General features: G+C 45.8%; 1 protein-coding gene across 1 annotated transcript in view; it reads left to right on the forward strand.

Moving 5' to 3' along the window:
• The first annotated feature begins 364 nt into the window (after positions 1-364).
• The window catches only part of large1 (LARGE xylosyl- and glucuronyltransferase 1), a 39,490-nt gene continuing 21,407 nt past the window's right edge, over positions 365-18,447 (forward strand). Inside the window, exons 1-2 of the mRNA XM_077709196.1 lie at positions 365-666; positions 1,652-1,756. The gene's annotated coding sequence lies outside the window, so the exon portion shown is untranslated. The remainder of the gene's footprint in view (positions 667-1,651; positions 1,757-18,447) is intronic.

An 18,447-nucleotide genomic window follows, 5' to 3' on the forward strand; every position in this document is an offset into this window, starting at 1 on the left:
GCAGACACATTTTGGAAGCTAAAAACAAAGTGTGGAGGAATTAAATATGACATTTGGCCAGAGGAAAAAAAGCACTTTACTTAATGGCTTGGCTGGGAGTTAAATAAGTGTCCATTTTGTTCCATTATCTTTCCTGGAGGTGGGATGCTGTCAAAACAAGAGCACAAGATTGTCGTCTTTGCACTGGACAAGAAATGAGCATTCAGTCAAATTTTGGGCTTTCATTTTTCCACTAGAATTATGTTAAGAAAGAACATGGTCTTTTTCTAACTAGAAAAAGAGGCTAATTCTCTTTTTTACTGTCTTTTTTTAATACTTAAGTCTTACTGTACATTGTCTTGTTTTCTTTTCAGAGAAAAAACTTAGTATGAATGGTATTTAAAATAAAAGCCATACTGTATATGTTTGAAACAATAAGATAGAATCGTAGTGTTGGTTTTATTTTGTATTTTCCTTTCCGACGCACCTGTCAGCTGTTTACATCATCAGCAGCAAGACAATCAAGCCCAAGCCCGAACATCTCCGTGGCGTTTTTTGCCCCTAAAATGAGTTATTTTTGATTAAAAAAAAACAATCTTTTTCCTCCCCTTTTGCACCGTACCTCCGTCACGTTATTGTTATATTTCAAGTTATGAAACTGAAAGTCCAAAAGAGCGTTCGTCCAAGGTAAGAACGAGTACAAACTAGTATTTGTTTGTTTGTGACACGCCACCTATAGATTTCGAACTGTGAGCAAAAATCACCTCCCTATAAAGGTTATTATAATGCCAAATATGCATAAATGACTATATCGATGCTGAACAAAACAATAAATATTTGCGATTGTAGCTTTTATATTAGTGTCGCGTCTGCTGCGTAGCGTTAGAGGGCGCCATTTTGGCTCTAACTGCTTTAAATGCGCACATAACGAGAAATAGATGACAATAAATGCTATTTTGCGAATTGCTTTTACGATATGACACAATTTATGGTGTATAATCTTCGTATACTACGTTACTTTACATAATGATAGTATTCTATGTGTTAAAGCTGTGTTGCTTAACTACTGTGATGAAAACCATCTGAGCACAACTCCTATTTTGGAGAGAAAATGTCATTAAAATGGCATGGAGAAATGGTTTTGCTTGTTTAAGTTGACTTTACACGAGCCTGAACTAGTACTGTAGTTTGTTCCCTTTGGTGAAAGCTAAAATCCCAGGCGTCCAATTACGAAGAAGGACGGTCAAAACGGACAGTTTGAAGGCTTTGCGACTGTCCCGGCTTACTGATGTGTTATATTAAGGGCCAATGTCAAAGCTCATTTCTATTTGGATTCCGTCATCTGCTCCCCGCCCGCCCGGCCGCCCGGCGTCTCCGGCATTTTCTTCATTTAGCAGTCGCTCCACGTGGGATGAATGGCGAGAACCAATTAGACTCCAAGCTCGCTCTCGTCTTCCTCATCACGGGGCCCAAATGGAGTGTCGCCGTTACACCCGGAGACTGTGTTGTTAATTTCAACACGCAATTGAGTATATTTGGATTGGATTGGATTGGATTGGATTGAGGCCGAAAAGCAGACACTGGGCAAATTTGATTTTCACTACGACCAAACGTTTGCTTTTCCAGTAAAATGGAAAGAAAATATATCTTATTTTCATTCTTTTTTTTCCAGATATGAAATATATGAGGGTGGCGCTCGCCAAAATGACTTAAGCACCCTCGCCAAAATGGCAAAAATCACCCTCGACGAAAGCTGCCTCACTTTCTACTGATTCTGGTAAGTCCTACTTCATTAATTATGTTTGAAGGAATTCATAGTTTTGAAGTTTAGCCCCAATAATCAAATAATGATGCCCCCCTTTAAGAAATGACTGTCATGCTTTTACTATTGACCCTAAGCCTAAATTACAAGAATATAATGAGATTCAGTAATGAAGTAGTCAACATAAGTACAACAAGTAACTATAGTGGTTAGTAGCAGTTTTAGTGCAGTATAAGATAAGTCTTGATTAGTATGTATAAGTATCTTTAGTGTTCTTGAGTCTTTGTTTTGGCTGTTATGGTTATTTAAAATGTTAAGGTGCAGTACAAGGTAAGTCTGGATGAGATGCAGAACTCAAGGTGAGTACATTTTATATTTCAAAGTATTGCGTTTTGTACAACACATTGCCCAGGCCCCTCCCATGCCCCCCAGGCCGCTCCCATGCCCCAAGGACCCCCTCATGCCCCCCATGCCCCCCAAGTGTCCCAATTAGATTGCCTTGATGGTGCTTTCAAGTTCATGAATTGAGCATAGGCAAATGGAATACTGTAGAGAAATTTGCCCCGAGCCAGGTCACTCTCTCTCTCTCCACTTTCCCAAATCGATAGAGCCATTTGTTCCCAGATGTCTTCATGTTGACGCGTCTTTGCATACTTGATGAACGCCGGCTGTCCGAAGCTGTAGTATTGATCTTTCAAAATGGCTGCTATTCAGCAGAGATTTTCAGTCTGTCTAAGCACAGCTCGGCCCGCTACGTCCATACGTCAAGTTGTCGGGAACGGAGCACTTTATTACAAACGCTGTCACTTGCGCGCACGTGTCTTTGTGTGTAGTTTAGTTTTTTTTCATGGGCAATTTGTCCTTTTTTTAGAGACAGCCCCTTAAGGGAAAACAATGTGAATCTTAATCTAATTAAATGCGGGAAAGAAGCTTCCGGTCGACCGATACACTGGCAAAATGATGCGGCCCCAATTCATGCTCTCCAATAACTCCAGTACTGTTTTTTTTTTTTTTTTTTACTGTAAGTCGCACTAGCCAATGAGTGCGCATATGAAAACTGAAAAAAGTATATATTAGGGGTGTGCATTGCTTCATATCTAGTTTTCCAATCCGGATTGATTTGAATAAAAATCAACTTTTAAAATGGGGAATTTTAGTGGGCTCCGCTTTTTCGTTGTTAAGAAAATGAGAAGAAACATTATACTCGAAAGTCACTGTAAAATGGTGATAAAATAAGGACCTGTGTGGGATAACTAAGCCTAAAAAATATTACGTAAAAACCTTCCAAAAACTAAAAACCTTAGTCTGTAAAAGGCAGTCCTTTTCATTGTGAGTTGTCGAGTGACATGGCAGATTTTTGCGTTTTTGAACCTTCCCACCGGCAAGGTCGCCACCCTGTCACCCGCGTTTCCACCCAACCGAACTTAACCCGATTAAGCCCCCCTCCCCTCGGGAATATGGCGGCGGTCGGCCGCGAGCAGGTGGCGGGCCCATGGAAAGGATTAGTTGAAATTAGCCAGGGGGTGGTTTTCCCGGGTCGCGCGCGCCCGCCTCAAAGTCGGGTACGGCGCGGAGCCCCAGAAACGCGGCGGGTCAGCGCAAAGCGGATTGTGGTGGTCGCGCCTGGCGGGCGCTGAAAATACCATCTGTTCGGCTCATTGCTCAATTTATGGCGCCGGCGCGCCATTGGTGGCGTGAAAAGAAAAGGATGTTGAGACGGATGCAACGGGGGGGGGGGGGGATTCTGTCAAAAAAAATAACAAATACTAGAGTTCAGTTTTTCAACCTATGTTTATTTTGATATTGCGTTAGACTGTCAAGAAGCTGCTTTTAATGCGTTTTAAAGTATTTTTAGTGGATGCCTCGACTGGTCCCTCGTCTCCAAATTTTCAATTTTTCATCTTTTTGTGCAGGACCTCGTCAACAAAGGGAGGGGGCGCTCATTTGCGGCGATCTTGAAATGCGATCCAATCACCCGGGGGGGTTAACGAGACCTTAAATGCGAATTTCCCATAGTAACTGGATGTTAACTCACTGGCAAAAGATAAACGGCAGCCAATTTGGAGTGTCAGCCGGAGCGGGCCAAGTGAAAACCTCCAAATAAAGAAATAAAAACCAATCCCTACGCCTAAATGAGTTGTGGCAAAAGAGAATGAAATGAATCAATGGCGAATGTGAGTGCGCCGGCCAGCCAGCCAGCCAGCTCATTATTTCCCCCTCATAAAGCACAATCAATGTCTAATGGAATCATCAGACGCTAACAGGAAGCAAAAAGCCCATAGCACGTCTTTGCTCAAATTGTCCCGTTGCCGCTTTGACGTCTTCACGGAAGCTGACTTTTACATTTTTTACTCTGTCTACTTTTCTATTTCTGCTCAAGATGGGCCTTCCAGAGGCTACGCTAAGCTCTCCGAGTCACTTGCTAGCATAACGGTTTGACAGAAAGCGCATTTTGGGTGAACATTTTCTGCTTTTTCTTTGCACGCTTCAAAATTAAACCCAAACGACAGCTCTGTAAGCACGCCGCTCCTGCTACTGTATTTTGGCTCCTCATTGGAGCACAAACCCCCCCAAAAAATGAAGCCGTATGACAGAAACGGGCGCCACGGTAATTGAAATAAACGACGCGCGGTGGCGGCGGCCGTTGATGAATGGTGGCGAGCGACGGAGGCAAATAATGCCTTTTCTGATTCCTCGCGCCCGGATGTGACACTCAAATAATGGGAAGTCCATCAGCGTAATGAGGTGGCCCGACCTTCCTCTCCGTGCATTGCCTAGTCGGCTAGCCACGCCGTGCCTTTCATTTGTCTCAATTGCTTGTTTTTCTCTTTCACCTTGCCGGAAAAATCCCTTCCAGTCGGATTTCCTGAAAAGTCTGAAAAACACTCGAAAAGTCGATGCCAAAGTCCAGACTTTATTCTTAAAGTGCGGCTTGTTGACATACACCAGTACGGTATTTTTTTGGCCAAAAGGGCACCTTGCCAGAGGCGGAGACGATTAGCTGGGGGGCTAGCTTGTACCTGCATTCGTCGGGGGCGGGATTAATTCCAGAGTCCAGCCTTTCTGGAAGCTTCCCCGGATATATTCCCCGTTTTATACTCATCCCGGGATTATTTTCCCTCTTGGAACTATTTTTGCACGGCGAATGGAGCCAGTTGGAATTCTTTGGGCAGATTTCCAAAGACGTCAAATGCAAATGGAAGCGGCAGAGAAAGCTCTCGGCGCAAACGCTGTCGCTTGGCGGGCTCCGTGGCCATCATCTCTTCACACTTCATTTGCGGAGATGTCGTCGTTCCTCGACGTCTTCACCTCGGCTCTGACAGTCCGACGCCGTTTTAATCAAAAAATGAATAAGGCCGCATTCCATTTATTTGAGTGAATCCAGGTCAGGGGTGTCAAACTCAGTTTGGTTGGCGGGCAGCATGAGAAGTCGAGTTTCCTGGCCACGGAGAGGCGGCGGCGCCATCCCCTCGCGACCCCAAACCAGAGCGCAATGACTTCCGCGGGCTTCCGTGAGCCCTTTTTGGCGTGACGCGCCCGCTTTAAATATCATAAACAACAACAAAAACAATATACTCCAGGCCTGGGGGAGTCGTAGGCGTGGCCTCTACTCTACTCGCTACACCCGCGCACGCATAACATTATTCCGTTGCCGGGAGAACGCCAGCGACATTATGGGATGTGACAGCTGGTGCCGGGTCAATGTTTGCGCACCTCCGGTTGAGCATGAGAAGTTTTCCCCTTTTTTTTCCTGCATTCCCTGCGGAATGCGCTCTAAAAGATGCCATAAAAATAAAAGTCCTTTCCCCATCTTGACAGTTTAAAACAACAGCGTTAAACCTTTATTCTGTAATAACGTTTACGTCGGGGAAATTTAGCGTCATGGCAGAAACAATCCCGGCCTTTACTCTGCTAGCCGAGAAAGACCAAAAACTGTTCTTTTTAGCAAATGACTTTCCTTTTTTCCCGTCTCGACGCTTTTCCACTCGTGAAAGAGAAAAAGGCGGCCATTTAAAAGTATATTAAGTGGATAGCGTTAAATAAAAGACGCCTTAAAATGACGGAATGCCGTTAAAGTTCTTTATTTGGACATGTTTAATGCCATTTGTTTTGGAATCAAAAGGCCAAGTACGATGATAGAAAGGCCAAACCCAGATTTGCCTTTTTTTGTCCTCCCTGGTCAGAATAAATAATCCCAAATCAGGCACAATTTGTCCCCAGATGACCCCCCGCCGTCGCGCTAAAAACCTTTTTTAGCGTGTTGCGTTTGGGAGAGCTCATTGTTATTCATCAGATTAGGAGTCAAGCCAGCCCACCCAGGCTGGCGTTTTTCCCCCAAAACGTCCAGACTTATCGCGGTGGCGGCGAGGCCCGACGTGTAATTATGACTCTTAACGTGGTAATTAACCAGGGAACGCGCCGTTACCATCTCGCTTTTCTCGCGTGGATAACACCTGCGGGCGGGCGGGCGGGCGGGCGCCGTGTCATCCAAAAGTCAAACAATTCCAAGAGCAGATGACAAAATATTTCAACCGGGATCCAATTAAACTGCGCTGCCGTGACATTTTTGGCGGCGGCGCCAATTTAAAGGGAAATGAAATCAACGTTATCGTAGCCAGGCTTTATTTAACACTCACTTGTATTTTGACAGCGGAAAATTCCATTTTCTCCCGAGCTGCTTTACCATTTGTTTTATTAATCTTTCCGCTTATAGTGCCGACTGGGAATTCCGGGATTTGAACCCGTCCGGACCAGAGTGGGTCCCGTTTGATGGTTTTTGTTTGGATAATGAGCCAATACGTAAATGCGGATAAATGCAATGATTTGAATCCAAAAAGCCGTTAGTCTGACGTGGCATTTTAGACGAGATCTGTTGAAAAAGCGGTGCTAGCTAGCGATGGCGGCGTACGCCAAAACAACGCGCTGCGTCTCGGCCATAAAAGTTCTCAAGTGGAAAGTCATCAAACTAATGACGCAAAGGATGGAAACAGATGGAGCTCCCCACAGAGGATAAACACAAACTTGAGTCTTGAAAAGGAGGCGGCGTTCTTAATAATAATAATAATCGGAATCGTCTTATATTCGGGACAATGCGGTAATTATCCAGACCAAATTAGTGAAAAACCTAAAGTCCAGTAGATGGACTGGCGGTTCCCGTTCCGGCGCCGGGTTTTTGCGGCGACCCGCGTTGAGGCGGGCGGGGGAGGGACCGTGAGTGCCTGGATTGGACGCTTCCTGGTTGTCGGGATGTGAGCAGGCCGGGAAGAAAGCGTTTCATTCTTGCGCGTTACCATGGGAAACGCGGCGGCTCCCACACTGCGCCGCGTTGTCTTTCTCCGCTGGGGGGGAACGTGGAAGGAGGCGGCGCTCCTCCGTCCGTCCGTCTGTCCCACCCAGGCTCTCCCAAACGCTAAAATTGACGCTTTCAAACTTGAGTGGATCCATTCAACCGCTAGTCAAATGTTCGCACCGATTGCCAATCCATCAATCTGCTAAATACCAGAGGGACCACTCTTTTGTGTTTTTTTTTGTCTTTATTCCATGGTTCTTATAACGCTAATCCTCTCTATCACCAAGTCAATAATCTCGGCTTTTGTCTCTTTTCAATTCAAGCGGGCCAATTAGTCCAACATTAGCATATGCTAACCGCGTGTAGCCATGTTAGATAAAGGGTCCCGGGTCAGAACCCAGAAATTTGCAAGGAGAAATCCAACAAGCTTCCATCCCATCCGCGTCCTGGGTCGTTACGTGAAGACATTTCGTCCCTTTGACTGTCCAATCTAGTAAATATAAATGAAGCATCCCACTGGATTGTTCCGTTTGTCCACGTCTTTTACCTAACAAGCAATTCTATCCATTGGGGTCATTACAGTAACTACCATTATTCATCTTACTATTCAACACATGACGCCAACTCCAGTTATCGGACGAGGACGTTTGGCTAATGACCGAGTAGTATATATTTTTTTCTATCCAAGGTTTTGTTTTGATCCAGTGGTATTTCCAAGCGCCTTCCTTCTCTTCGCGAGCCTATACATTAGTTTTCCTTCCCGGCGAGGCCGCAATGCGTGCGGCGTGTCATTAGCCGTTCACTGAGATATACAATGCGTGTCATTCCCTCGTCTACATCTTTGGCTGCGCGGAATGAGCCGTATCCCGCGGCACGCCGCGTTCGGGACGCGTTCGGGCCGCCCGCTATTTATCACGGCTGTCCTCGCGGCCGGCGAATCTATTATGCCGGGTTTTCTGTGTGCCTTCCGCCGATTTTTCTCAATGGCGTACGGGAAAGTAAGCGTGGCAAAAGTGTGGGCGGCCGAGGAGGGAATTTGTCATTAGTCGTGCCGGCGCTCCATTGTGTTTTGACTCGTTGTAGATCGAAATTAACGGAAAGTTCAACAAATGGAAGGAAAAATAGCGTATGCTAGCTTTCCCAAACGATCCCCTCCTAGCATTTTTGCTTATTTAGAAATGTTTTTAAGCTAGGCTACATCGCCTAGCTTCGTTATGCTAGTATCTGTCCTTGGTAGTCCATCCAGTTAATAGCCCGATCCCTTACCATTGGTTTTTGCAAGTTTTCCACACAGTGACTGAGTAGACTTGGGTCCATTTTTTTTGTTGAAATTTCTTTCCCGGCCTTTTCAACTCTCCCGAGACAAAGTGGCCGCAAAGATGTTAAATGCGCGGCCCCGCGGCGAGGCAAGCTAGCTCCCGAAAACGCGTGGCCCTTTCAAATATTTAGCTTGCGCCTCATTCGAAGCCTCACCTCTAAGAAACTCTAAACGTGGGTCTTCCCGAGGGGTCGCCGCGGAGACGGCGTTCAAAGTCGTTAAGATGAAAACCCCCGCGCAAAAGCTATACTGGATGTCGCGTGCCTCACGGTTGGGGGTGGCGAGATTCCAAAGGAAAAGTCTGGTGACATGGCAAGCAAAGGATTTGGAAGCGCGATTCTCTCACGCATAACTAATGGAATCAGTAAAGAAAACCATTTGCCAGGCTTTTAATTTACTCTTTGCCCGACGTCACGCAGAGACTAGCGCTTCTTGGAGAAGTCACGTGACATTTTAAGTAAGAAGGAGAACAACAATAGGCTGAATTTGCATCTGTTAACGCAAACTGCTTTGCAGGTAACGCAAGCCTAAACAAATAAAATAAATAGCTTGCTGTTGGGTTACTCTAGTCAGGGGAAAAGTGTAGTATCATCTGGCATATACGCTAGTAGAAATGATTGCTTTTTATGTACTTTTGACTTTGTTGAAATGATATCAAAATTGCTACAACTTTAAGTTTTAGCACTTGACAGTAGTTTGAGCCAAAAAAAGGATCCCTTTGGGAATCAAATCAAGCGCCATCTAATTATACAGAGCAGTATTTTTACTGCACCAGTTAGCCAAGCTTTAGCCAGCGCTAAAATTGAGTCTCACCATCTGTTGTCTTGGGCAGGGATTTTTTTTCTTCTAGACCTTAACATTTAGGCCTGCATATTACAAATGTGTTAAGTTGCAGTGTACAGTGTTCTTGTATAGTCTGGAAATAATTGTCTGTAAGCCCTGAAATTGAACTTTGACCTAGTTTTGGACCCTTTTGCCTCTTTGCCCTTCGCCCTTTGAGCTTAGCATTTTAAAAACACTTGCATATTCCTTCCCCAATAATCAACATTGCGCTTTCTAGCATTTTGTTTTGTCCCATCCGTCTTTTTCCGTCTGAGCTTGACCCAATTTGGGATTGATGGCGGTCATACTGCTGGAGGGAGGGAGGGAGGGAGGAGTCCTACGATAGCCTGCCTGCGCTAGCAACTGCTAAATAATGGATAAAGGCCATACATAAGCAGCAAGCGTGCGCTAAATAAGACATGAAAAGGCACCAGTGGCGCTCCCGTCACACCACGCCGCGCCACGCCGTCAATTTGGTCCAGCCGTCGCCAGGCGGCAAAAGTGGCGACCATTGTCCAAATTTACATAAACGGATCCAATTTGTTTCTGGAGGCAGTTTGTGAGTTAGCATCGGCGCCATTGGCCAGCGGCAACGATCGCTGGCAAAGAGGCCAGCGAGCGGACGTAAAAGTGCCGTCGGCCATTAGGCCCAACTGTTTTTGGAGAGCCGCCACTTTCTGGCAAAATACACACGGCGAGCCCTGGTGGCCATACAAATGGCTGTCCGTCAGCGCCACAAAATTAGCGTGTTTTCCAAAAGCTAAGCTAATACTTGTCATCTCTAAATGAATGGGATTGTTGCCTCTGTTCGGTCTATTTATCAACCGCGGCGGCTTCAAATAAGGAGAAGGGAGTGTGTTTTATCAGCCAGGCGTACCTCCGATGAAAAGATTTTCAGGCGCAGAACAAAATGTGACGATTCTGCCTTAAAAAGAGGCTTAAAGTAACCTGGGCTTTGGCTGCACACGGATAAATCCCTGCCAAAAAAAAAGACAGGAGAAGAAAAAAAAGGCAATTCGACGGCTGACTGAACACCAATGATTTCCACGTCTTTATCTCGGGCCGAGACCAGCGGACGAGGAGACGTGAAGACATCCGACGCCGTGTTCCCGGAGAATTAACGCCGGCTACGTTAGCGCCGACTGCCGAGCCGCGTTATTCAATCAAAACATTGGTTCGAAATGTACTATTGCTCTCTTTTTGTTCTGGATTTTTTTAGTAGAGGCCTTGGGTAGTACTCGAGTCCCGTGCTCGCTAAAAACCTGACAAATCCAGTTCTTTCTGGGTCTGGAAACATAGAAGCGCCATTGGCTTTAATGAGAGGACGAAAAGAAGCTTTTGCCGCTGTTTAGCCTCCCTGCGCCGCTAAGATAATAAGAAGAGTATTGATTTGTCCGAGTCCTTCCTTATCTCACGGCGAGCTTTCCACTCGCCGTGGCTTTAAAATTCAGGAAAAGCCAGAAAGTCCCTCGCAGGAATCGACTTCTCTCTGTAACTTTTGGACGAAAAAGCCAGCCCTTTCGTTAGCGATACGGCCACATCTTAATCTATCATCGACGTTTGCCGGCGTTCTTATTTGCATTTTCAGTCGTGGCTTTTGTCGCCTAAAGTTTTCGGGAGGAGATTCCATTGTTTCAAAACCGGAGCAGCTGGGACAAACTAGAAAATTCGTAAAGTTGTAGTCTGTTTTGTCTTTCCAAAAGTGCACTTAGAGTCTTGTCATATATTTTCATTGCGCCAATCCAATCCACATTTGACTTCGATAGCCCCTCCCACTTTCTTTCCCAGACGATTCACACATATCGCCCCCCCCCCCCCCCCCCTCAGGCTCTTGTGAAAAGAAAGCAGTTTTTTCTTCATAATGTAGCGTTAAAGATAACACTAGCCGAATTTCCTGGCGTTCCGTTTCCCCTATGTAAGCAAATGAAAATGGTCCGACGTGTTCATTTTCTGCCGATTTGGCTTTTTTGGCCCGATGAAGATTAATGTGCTTCTGTTTTCCCCCCCTTTGTAAATGATACCTTTACATGATGAATTATTGCCGTTGCCACAGTCGCGCGTGCCATTAATTTCACAATGGGACATGCCGACCCTCCCTGATGACCGTTGAATGATGGACGTGGGGGTCCTAACCAAAATCCCCCCCCCCTAAAATTCAAAAATGTGTACAGTAGAAGCTTGCTTTTTGTTTTTTTCTTAACCGTATTTGCGCTTGTCAGAAGCACGCCGCGATTTGTCTGTTTCTGTGACATTTAGTGAATGCCATCCACAATTAGAAAAGATTTTGCGCACTTGGGCCAAGACGCCCGTCCGTCCATGACGGACGGGCGTCGGAGCGCGCCTGACATTTGCCCTTTCCGACATGTTGGCATTTCCGCAAGTAACGAGCACAAGACCACCCATACAGGACCATTCGGAACGGGAACGCCGTGGCATTAATAATATTATTTAGATTTTACAAAAACACAGAAAACGGATTAAAAAATGACAATGATTGATTTAAAAGGGGGAAAATCAGGGAATTTAATATACATCTATATTCTTCATTTGAATTTGATCCTAAAACAGAAACTCATGATTGACTTTCCCGGGCCGCACAAAATGAGGCGGCGGGCCAGATTTGGCCCCCGGGCCGCCACTTTGACACCAGTGATCTATATAAAGGATTAATCCCGTTGGGGTCCATTTTGTTCCGGTTAAGATACGACGAGAAGGTTGTCAACCTGGCAAAGTGCGGATTTGCGGTCCCGATTGCCGTACGGTAAACAGCAACCGGGCCGCGTGGCGTCCGTTCCCAAGCCGTCGATGAGCAAATATGAGCTCCGCCTCCAGGCCGCAAAAGTAAACAGGCGGCCGATTGACACGCGACTTATTGCGCCGAGACCCAGAGCCAATAGAGTAGCGGCGTGTACGTACGCGTGGAAAAGATGGAGAGTTTACAAAAGCGGGATTTAAGCTTGTATTTTAATCAAGCAGAAATTTCCAAGCTTTTGAGGCCGTTGAATCTTTTTCTAGGGGCTTTTTTTCCGGGTCAAAGCTCGGCCCAACTCATTCTTGAACAGATGTTATTAAGGTGAGCGCGTCACGTCGGATAAACCCACCGAGGAGGAGCAATAATCAGAGCGTGAATTAGCCCCGCCCCTTTTTTTACTACTCATTGACTCCGGAATCGTTCAAGTTCTGTTATGACCCGCACAAAAGAATTTGCTAATAAATACGTGGCCGGTAGTCCATCAAGTGGAGCCAAAGGGATTTTCACCACAAAGGCAATCTCGGCCAACGTTACGACTCTTGTGTTAAATTGTACCGCAATTGGATTCCGTTTGCCTACCGAAAATGAACGGTCGCCGGCGGGTCATTCAAAACATAGTTCCTAGTGAACAAAAAGGGAGCTTTTTTTTGTTTTACAATGAAAAGGGAGACGTGTTTTGACAAGAAAATGCAAAGTGGACGGCCATGTGTGTCAAAAGGCTTCCTCCTCAAGGTTGAACACGTGCTACCAAGCTGCTACGAACGAACCCCCTTCGGCAAAACAAGGCTGCGTCCGGCCCTTTAATTAAAAGACGGCGCTTTTAGTGCTATCGACCCAGGCGGCAAAATAACAAGGCATGGGGAAGTCCATTTTTATCAAACGCGCGCTGTGATTTGATCAACCGATCGCACAAAAATGGACGACAAAAGCACAGGTATCCAAGTGGCGGCCCGGGGGCCAAATCTGGCCCACCGCATCATTTTGTGCGGCCCGAGAAAGTCAATCATGAGTGTCGAATTTCTGTTTTAGGATCAAATTCAAATTCTAGACATAGATGTATATTCAATTTCCTGATTTTCCCCCTTGTAAATCAATCATTGTCATTTTTTAGTCATTTTTCCTATATTTTTAGATCTATTAAAAAAACGTAATATTCAGGGCTGTTAATCCTTACTTTCCGCCCTTACTTTCCCGCAAATAAAGTTTTTGAAGTCACCCGTGTCTTCGGAAGCACTTAAAAGAGGGTCAGAGAAATTCCTAGACGAAAAGCTGGCGGCCGTGCTCGCCGTGCGCTTGATTGGCACTTGATTTATGATTCATCGGACCGAGCCTTAGTGAGCATTAGTGAGCTGCTCTTTCTCATCAGTTGGAGGATATTAAAAACCATAAAAGAGGAAAAGCTGGCTCCCGTTGTGCTTTTCAACATCGTCTTTTAAATTGCATTTTTTTCAAAGATGGACACCAATCTTCTAACCATAGAAAAACTTTGAAATCAAAATAAAAAAGGACCGCCATGATTACACGCAATTAAATGTCAAAACTGGCCCGTTTTTAATCTTTCTAGTTGGCATTTTTTCCCAGACAATTAATTAAACGACGTGTCCCTCCCGAACTGGAAACAATTATTGACGCCACGATTTATCAAATAATGGAGGCGGATAAAGTAGTTATGCTTCACTTGGCCATGTCGATTTTTGTGTGCTGACGTTTTTGAGTACAAAATGGACGCATTCGAGCTCACTTTTTCTAGATGGCGGGGTGCCGTAGAACGTTTCCTTGAGTGTTTTCTTCCGTTATGAGGACTTCCCTAAGTGTACTTATGGGGGAAAATGCCTATTTAATATCTTTGAGCCGCACTTGGAGCTCAAGTGTATATGAAGTCAAACACTTGAAAAGACGGCCCAGAAATGGGCGGCCGCCGGAAATTGCCGCCTGTCGAGACGCCAACGTTCCCCGTTTGGTAGTCAGATGATTACACGTCCGTCCGTGGTCCTCAGCTTTGACGGGGCCTTCAAAGTAAGACAAATGGCGGTGGTGGGAGTCGCCCACGGCGATTCCGCCAAGCCCCAAAGCCAAAGCCGCTGTGCGGCAAGACTGCGGCGACCGGCGCCACTGATTTATTCCACCTGTCAGCGCGGCAGATGCTCCAGACGGTCGCCGGAATTTTTTTTCAGACTCCGTCCAAGGCATTCCGGCAGAGTTAGCTTGTCTTTGGCTAGCGAAAAACCTCTGCGTTAAGTACTTTGACCTGCTAGCTCTATATTGTGTCCAAGGTGCGGCCCGTGGGCCGGAAATGGCCAACCAGGGCGGGTCTGATCCCTCTGTTCTGGGTGACGCACCCTTTTTAGCTCATTGGCATGAACTGCTTACTTTTTTTCTTGATGAACCCGGCTGTTTATGAGTTGTGTGATCACCGCGCCAAGCTCCGCCTCCTAAATAAAACAGGCCGAAAGCACGAATGGGAAGAGTCGGATAAGTCGTTCTATAGCTGCGTTGTCCTTCTCTTGAGAAAAATTGTGTCCAAGGCTTGAGTCTCCACAACTCATGGTGAATTTTATGAGAAATGATATGGCGCCATAAAGGGACAATGGAGTCTTCTTTTTCCCCTTCTTATTTGAGCCTGGGGCTCCCCTAAATGGCCTTGGCTTTTAAAGCACCAAGTGCAGCTTTTGCGTTATTACCTCATTGTCGCCAAGGCCCGCTTGAATAACTTTTACATCATAGGACCACGTTAGTGTCATTTTAGATGCTGTAATCAATTTTTTTCCCTCCTCGGAATTCAATCGTGCTTTAAAAGCCAAGCGATATGCAATAGCCAATAATATCTTTTATTAATAAGAATTTTTGCATGGTCCATATTGTGTTTACGTGTGGCGGACGGCGTGGGACATGTGTTCCTTTTCCTTTCTGGCTGGCATTTCTCCTCCGCCCTGATTTATTGGCGCTCAGCGGGTGGATGAGTCATACCACAATGACCTTTTGACAAGATAATGGTCAGCGAGAGGCGGAGGTGGCGCTCGCCGGGCCTCCCGTCGATCGCCGTCTGTCACCGCCGAGTGACTCCAGAGGCTCAAAAAATAGCCGTGCCTTTTCCCCACAAAAAGTGCTTTAATAGCCACAATTGTCATGATTTTACTGGCCATTTTGTCCGCCATTTACATGAAATTGTTCTCACTTTTCCGTCCAAATGGGCCTGAAAGCTTTCAAAGGTTACTTGGCAGAAAATCTGCGTATTTTTGGCACCCCTGTTTTTATTAGATCATGGACATATGTTCAGGTAACAAAACAGGCTGAATACGTATATGTTGAGCTAGCATTAAAAAAAACTACAACGAAAAACATTAGCATTAGCCTAGCCCAAATAAGTTTTTTTCCAGCTGGGGCCAAAAAAAATCCTCTTTTTGGTGTGTCGCCGAGGTTTTAGCTCCCTTTCCACTCCCAAACTGTAATTAGCATCGATCGCGGACTTATCCGACTTATCGAATGGGCCAGGTCAAGTCAATCATGGCGAGAAGCCCGTAGGAGTGTCTTTTGACCCGGATTGGTCATCGACTCGACATTTGTGGGAGGAGTCTTCTTTTGCCAGTTGTTGAATCTTCATTAAATGGAGATTTTTTTTCCACGTCTTTTCTATTTTCTTTTTCATTTTTTTTTCTTGCTGTGGACTTGGCACTTTTTTCTCCCGCTTGATTTCTTGCCTCCACTTTTATTTAACGCTCAACGGCATTCCGTTCGGTGGCGGCGTTTCCGCGGGGGATCCTTAGTCATCACATTGACGTGATCCGCTGGTGACATTTCTGCATACGTCGCTTCCCTCGCCAATGCCGGAAAACTCCGATGAAAAATGACGTTTTAAGAAAATCTCCTTTTCCCTCAAAAGTTGCCTGAGTGTGCATTTTATGGGCCCGGCCAGGTCAGGAATTCCAACCTATGCCATTTCGCCTTCTTAACATCAGCCTAACGTCGGCGGCGCTTTGAGGCCACGGTCTCCCTCCGCGCCGACATTTTTGGCGGCGATTAATCCCCGCGGACGTCTGGCTCTCCACAATATATTCCATCTGGCGCGCCACTTCCCGCGTGCGCTGCGTCTCATCAAAAAGGCCTCAACCCGAAATAGAAAGTAATCCTACGCCGCTATCCTCCACAAGCTCCTCCTTCTTTTTCATTGAACATCATAAAAGAGCTTTTCCTGGCCATTTTGACCTCGTGTAGGTAGGCGTAGTTCTTGTAGGACCATCTTGAAACCATTTTAAGAGCATCTTCAAATAGCTAGCTAGCCAAGCCAACCAAGCAAGCCAAGCCAAATGTGTCAAAAAAAAGGCCATTTGCCCCCCCTACGTGGAAAGCCGGCGCACTCTCAGATGAGTAAACACTTTGCACAAGCCCCAGAGTGGAACCTCCTCCCCATAATAGCAAAAAAACACCCCAACTCTTAACCTCATTTGCGGCACACGCGGGGTGATAAACAAGCGCATTTTCACAAATGTGGGAATGTCAGGGCCGCTAATTAAATAAACATCCAGTGGCTAATGTTTGTGACTAAATGCAAGGACAGATGGGCTATTAATGGTGGCGGGCGGAAGAGACTTTTGGAGCTGGGTGGCTTCACTTCATAGACATTATTCATGGGAAGGTAGGGGTAGAGGGGTGGGGGGGGGGAATCAATCTTGCAACCTTCAGGCAAGGGCGCCTTGAAACCAGACACCACGGCGGCGGCGGCGGAGCTGAGATGAGCAACGTCTGGCTGCCGCCGCCGCCGCTAATACAATGTAGTATGTGCTTGGCGTTAGCAAGATAGATTTGGATTTCTCTATGTTGTTTTTAACCTGATGAAAAGTCCAAATATGCTAGTGGAGTCCCTCAAGGGTCAATCCCGCGTACCCCTACCATTTGCATCCGTCTTTTCCCCACCCGTAGGATATTTGTTTACGTTTTTTTTTTAGATTTCCAGGCCGTTTGTTTGGTTGACTTGAATATTGACTGTGAATGCCGGTCGCCGTCCAATTTGGGACGCCGTCTCTTCTCTTCGGGAAGCATCCCGGCAATTTGCGGGATTAAGATGGAGGCGACAAAGCGAGCGCTGGGTGATAAAGGATTTTAGTGGCCAGAGCCGGCTATAAATGTTGTCATTTGCTGTGGCCCGGGCTAATCGCCTCATTGCATCGTTTGCCTGTCTGCTAGCAATAGCAGCTTTTTGCTACGCTCTCGTTAAAATACTCTCGTCTACTAGCGGCCCGTAAAACATTCGGGGCATCCCAGTCGCCCTTTTTCAGTCTTGGTAGCATTTGGCTGTTCTGAATCTATTTAGAAAATGCAACAGTAAGATCCGAAAGTTTTATTTTCAAGTTATTTTTGTGTGCGTTTGACAAAAAAAAAGGAAAAAGTCCTTCGTCCATCTTTGCCGACGGCGTCTTCGTCTTCTTACCTGACAGTCGGTCAACAAAGCGTATTTATAGCTCGCTCTTCGGCAAGGTGACATTGGCGAGATGATTACGGTCAACGGAAGCGCCTGCGTTTCATTGGCCGTTCATTTCGCCCGGCGAGGAAAACCTCCGAATAAAAGCCGTTGCCAAGATTAACGATGTTTTCTTGACCAAATAATTGGTTGCAACCGAACAAATCCCGTCCGATATCCCCGTTTGAGTATGTGGTTGAGTTGCGGATAAAGCAAGAGAAAAACGGACTCCATCTTTCAAGATGGAGATTCTCCCTTCTTTGAATTGAACTCATCTAATGACGTGAAAGAATGCGAAAAAAAGTCTAAAAAAAAACCGATCCATTGTTCCAGACTTTGCCTCCCTGGCTGCCTTCCTGCCTCATTTTTCTCATCCGTCACACTTTGACATTGTTATTCAATGGTAATTCCTCCATTTTTCCCTGCGCTAACAAATGATGTGAATCATTTCACCGCCACTCGTGTGGAAAAATATCAATAGCAATGTTTTCTTCCAGCACCGACTGGCTTGCACAACTTTTGCTTGAAACCAAGTCCAACTTTAGTCTTTGGACCCTGGGAAAACCTTACTGTATTTTCCCCCGCCGCCTTTGGGACGCCGTCTCGACACGTCCGTAATGGCGTGACGGGCGGCGCCTCATTAGCCTATCACCTGCGCGTCCCCCCTCGTTGTGTTCCTGGATAATGAAGGCTAATACAATTAGCTTGCGTGGAGTCATTTCCATACCTGTCAACCTCGAACCATTTGTGATCTTACCAAATTTTGTTTTCGCCCTTACATATATGTATAAATACATGGAAAATCTTACCACTTTACTTTTTTGTAAAAAATCACGAACAACAAAATGAAAGTAAACATAAACAAGGGAACAGGAAACGGAAATCACATGGTGAAAGTGTTACAAAACGAAATGTTTATCATGATCTTTTTTTTTTAGCCAATCAGAGGCGCCGGTACATATATCACTTGGCAGACATGCGTTTCCGGGAACGATTCTCAAAATCACCGTTTAGCGTACCATTTTCATGTGTACAGCGTACCAATATAAAAATGGGCTTTCAGTTGTAC

This window comes from Stigmatopora nigra, chromosome 23 (genome assembly GCF_051989575.1).
Source record: "Stigmatopora nigra isolate UIUO_SnigA chromosome 23, RoL_Snig_1.1, whole genome shotgun sequence".
Lineage (NCBI taxonomy): Eukaryota > Metazoa > Chordata > Actinopteri > Syngnathiformes > Syngnathidae > Stigmatopora > Stigmatopora nigra.